Source organism: Penaeus vannamei, chromosome 27, assembly GCF_042767895.1.
Source record: "Penaeus vannamei isolate JL-2024 chromosome 27, ASM4276789v1, whole genome shotgun sequence".
NCBI lineage: Eukaryota > Metazoa > Arthropoda > Malacostraca > Decapoda > Penaeidae > Penaeus > Penaeus vannamei.
In genome coordinates this window covers 5,584,831-5,589,830 of record NC_091575.1, presented here as the reverse complement: position 1 = coordinate 5,589,830, position 5,000 = coordinate 5,584,831, and positions in this window count along the sequence as shown.

Below are 5,000 nucleotides of genomic sequence, written 5' to 3'. Positions count from 1 at the left end.
TTATTTCATTATAAATGGACTTTAATTATTATTATCATCATTATTGTCACTATTCTTATGATTATCATCATTATTGTCATTATCCCTATGATTATCATCATTATAGTCATTGTCTTTATGATTATAATTATTATCATACTCATTATGGCAGTTATAATGATTATGCTAATTATTACTGTCCTTTTCATCATTATAACTATTTTTATAATCATAATGACAATAATGATAATTTTAGAAATAATAATGACAATAATACTCATTATAATAACAATAATGATATTCTTATTTCTATTGGCATTATTAGTATGAAACTTATTATAATAGAGTTAATTATTGTTATTATTGCAGTAATTATAAAAATTACCATTATAATTATCATTTTATTATTATCATTATTATTATTGTCATTATCATCATAATTATCATCATTATTGTTAATAATAAAGGAATTATCATGAAAATCATCATAATTACCTGAATTAATCATAATTATAATTTAAAAGCGAAAAAGTTTTTTTTCGACCTTTCTCTAAAAAGGCTGTAATACGCTAGAGTTTACAGTTTTTTCGACTTATGGGATTATATTAGTTTTAGCCTTTACTTCATTATAAATGGACTCTATGATTATTATCATCATTATCATCATTATTGTCATTATTCTGCATCAGAAAAGGTTCGAATTGTTAGAACATGCGAAGTAGCTCATGACATCTTATTATGCAAGCAAGAACTAAAAACTAAAACTAAAACTGAGGCTTGCACTTGAAAAACATCAAAAAGAGATGTCATCACTTCATCTTCCTTGCTTCCAGTAATGTCTCTTTCAGTTATTTATTCCTGTACCCTATCCTTACACCTTCCACATAGTCTTCCCCAACTACTAAACTCAATGTGCAAGCATATACATTACTATATAATAATGTAGTCATAACCACACAATGTGTGATATTAAACATTATGTTTCATTAAAATATATATATATTAATCTACCATTACATTTGTCTAACAAAAAATAATAAACTAGTAAAAACATTGTTTTTTGTTTGACGTTTTACATTAGTTTCAATATAATCCTTGAATAGTCTTCAAATAGAATGATGCTACAAATGGTAACTTTGTTGGAGATGACATGTCAGTGGAAAAACCTCTAATGAGACTGTTTAATTATTTATTCCTGTACCTTATCCCTCTACTTTCCACACGGCCTTCTCCTACTACTAAACTTGATGTACAATATACAACAATGTCATAACTACACATTGTGTGTGACATTAAACATTAGGCTTCTTTTTAAAAAATACATTTACCGACCATGACAGTTGGCTAACAAAAGATAAACTAGAAAAAAGTTTTTCATTGACATAATACATTTGTTTCAATATAATCTTTAAATAATCTTTAATTAAAATGATGCTACAAATGGTAGTTTTGGTGGAGATGACATGTCAGAGGAAAAGCACTTGAGAGACTTTGGAATAGTGAGAGACGGAATACTGAATTGCTTAAGAACATGTACCGAGGAGGGATACAGGGTGTGTTGGAAGGATACTGAGAATGGAGGAGCTGCCAGGCAAGAGAATGAAACTCCTAACAGGAGATCCCAAATACATTTCAGAACACACCGTTGATTATATTTGCCCTCTTTTTCTGCCCAGCATTCGTATTTGTGCATTTTCATTAACTACTTCCTGATCACATTCATTGCCATTACCACCACCATCTTTATCACCATCATGGTTTTCCAAACCACTACAAATTGTGGCCATGGTTGTGTCCAAACTAGTCCGCATAGGTATAGCGAGACAACGGAATCTTCATTTGAGGACTCCAAATGCTCGTTCAATGGGATTGCGGGTTCTTGAATGAGCCAAATTATACCTTATTTCATTTTGCAATCTGGGATTGAGAACTGGAGTCATTAAAAAATTGCAAATTGGTTATGCAGATTCCCCAAGCAGATGGCCATCATAATCTGCCTGCATTAGAGCATACAAGACACTATTTCTGAATATTCTACTTTCATTTCACTGACCTTAACCACCAACAAACTATAATATAAAAAATCAAGTCTGAGCCACACAATGCTTATACATTTAATGAAAAATAACCCTTTCTGTATCAGTACTTTTCCCGTGATTGAATGACATTTTCTTGCTTTCATGTGTTACAAATTAGTAACACATTTGTGTATAACATGATATAGGAATCACATTGCAATTTTAAAATCTATGAAAATCACAATTCATTATGAAATAACGTAAACACGTAGCCTCTTCAAGACCATCAATGTTCCAGTCGAGAGCTCAAAACATTAGCTGTATTCCTGCTGCCCCCAGGTGAGTAATTTTGATTTTAGTTGTTATTTTGATTGTAGGGATAATTTTCTTTTCACAAGTGTTACCATAAGTGTTTTGATGATGGCATGTTTACTACGGGCTATAGAAGCATCTGTCATGCTACACCACTCTACATTGAGGCGTTGCTAATGATTTCCTTGTAGCTCTGCAGTTCACTATTTTATATCAGGTATTGTAAAATGGTTAATTTTTAATTCCTTTGTTGTAGTATGAAGTGAGGCTATTACAGAGATAACATTGTCCTCTTCTCTCGAGATTAATAATTAGGTTTAGGTTATGTTAGGTAAGGTAATATAACATAGGGTAATATATATATATATTATCTATCTATCTATATATGTATATAAATCTATCTATATACATTATACTTATATTAAACATATATATATATATATATATATATATATATATATATATATATATATATATATATATATATATATATATATATATATATATATATATATATATATATATATATATATATATATATATATATATATATATTATATATCATATATTTATATATATTATATATATATTATATATATACATTATATATTATATATATATTATATACATTATATATATCATATATATACATTATATTATATATATATTATATACTTTATATATATTATATTATATTATATTATATTATATTATATATTATATATATGTAAGTATATATATAAATTCCTGCCAAGTGCCAAAAATATATATTCATTCTACACGGCTATATAACGTCAAGGTAAATAATTGAGGAACACCATTCATGCCAATAGGACAATACTGAAAGTTTATTCAGGGATTTTTTCTCCCCTTAGTGCACAACGTTATGTAATGCCATCTGTAACTGTCACTGAATATTTATTTAATGACGTACATTTTCGTATAATTTTATACTGATATTGAGTCCCTGTACATATATGATGAATGCACATATGAAGATGTCAAAATCATTCTAGATACAGGATGAATGCACATGTGAAAATGTCAATATCATTCCTTTATAAGCATTTTCTTTTCGTTTTTTTCTGGCTTTTATTGCGGCAATGGACTGCACACAAATACCAACTCAGAGTCCAGGTGGTCCTCAAGTAGAGCAGTAATAATTACTTTTATTATTATTTCTGTTATCATTGTCGTTATTATTATTAGGAAAATCATTAGAATAGTGTTGGTTATTGCTATTATTGCAATTATTAGGCAAATCATCATTATAATTATCATTGTATAATTATTATCATAATTATTGTCCTAATTACTCTCATAATTACCTAACCTAACCTCAACCTAACCAACCTAGCCTAAACCTAACCTAACCTAAACCACCTTACCTAACCTAACCTAAATAATCTAACTAACCTAACTTTAACCTAACCTAACCTAAACTAAACCTATCCTGACCTAAACTAACCCCAACCCTAACCCTAACCTAACCTAGAAGGAATGTGTGTATGCGTGTGTGTGTGTGTGTGTGCGTGTGTTTGTCTTTGTGTGTATGTGTCTTTGTGTGTATGTGTCTTTGTGTGTATGTGTGTGTGTGTACATATATCCCCATATAAATATATATATATATATATATATATATATATATATATATATATATATATATATATATATATATATACATATATATATACATATATATATGCATATGTATACGTGTGTGTGTGTGTGCATATTTTCTTATTTTATGTATTCACGTATGTACATGTACTTACATGGATATTGGTAAATGGCGGATAGTAATAGTAATAATGATTCAGATAATAATAAAAAAAATTACTGCTACAACTAATGATGATAATAATAATAATAACAATAATAATGACAATAATGATAATGAAAATTAAGATAACAAAAATGATAATAATGATAGTAAAGCCAGTATTAATAATAAGAATAGGAATCATTATGAAGTAAGAACCTCACCATTAACAATGTTAAAAATGATGTTAATAATGATAATGAGGATAACAGTAATTATAGTAATGATAACACTGATGATAAAAGATGTGTTAATGATAATATCAATGATAATAGAGACACAATCTCTTTTTGATATGAAATTGGTAAAAAAAAAAAAAATTACTTGTATGAGAGAGAGAGAGAGAGAGAGAGAGAGGTAGAGAGGTAGAGAGAGAGAGCGAGCGAGAGAGAGAGAGAGAGAGAGTGAGAGAGAGAGAGAGAGAGAGAGAGAGAGAGAGAGAGAGAGAGAGAGAGAGAGAGAGAGAGAGACATAGATAGATAGGTAGAGAGAGAGAGAGAGAGAGAGAGAGAAACATTCAGACAGACAGACACTGAGACACGCACACAAACACACACACACACACACACCAAGCAGCCAAAAACAGACACTACACGACAGACGCCTCCCACGGGCTTGCTAAGTCTAGTACAAGTCCTGTTGTCTTTGTAGCCATCCAGAGCCATCTCAAGCCAACGCACTGCTCCTCCTGCAACGGTCCTTGCAACTGACGAGAACATCAAACTCACCTGCGGTTTTATGACCCTTATGGCAGGGTGTTCAGCTAACGGGAAGAGGGGCTTATAGAAAATGCTCCGTGATACCGCTGTGTAAAAGATGTAGCCAGGTGTGTGTGTGTGTATGCAATGTCGGTATAAAAATAGATGTTT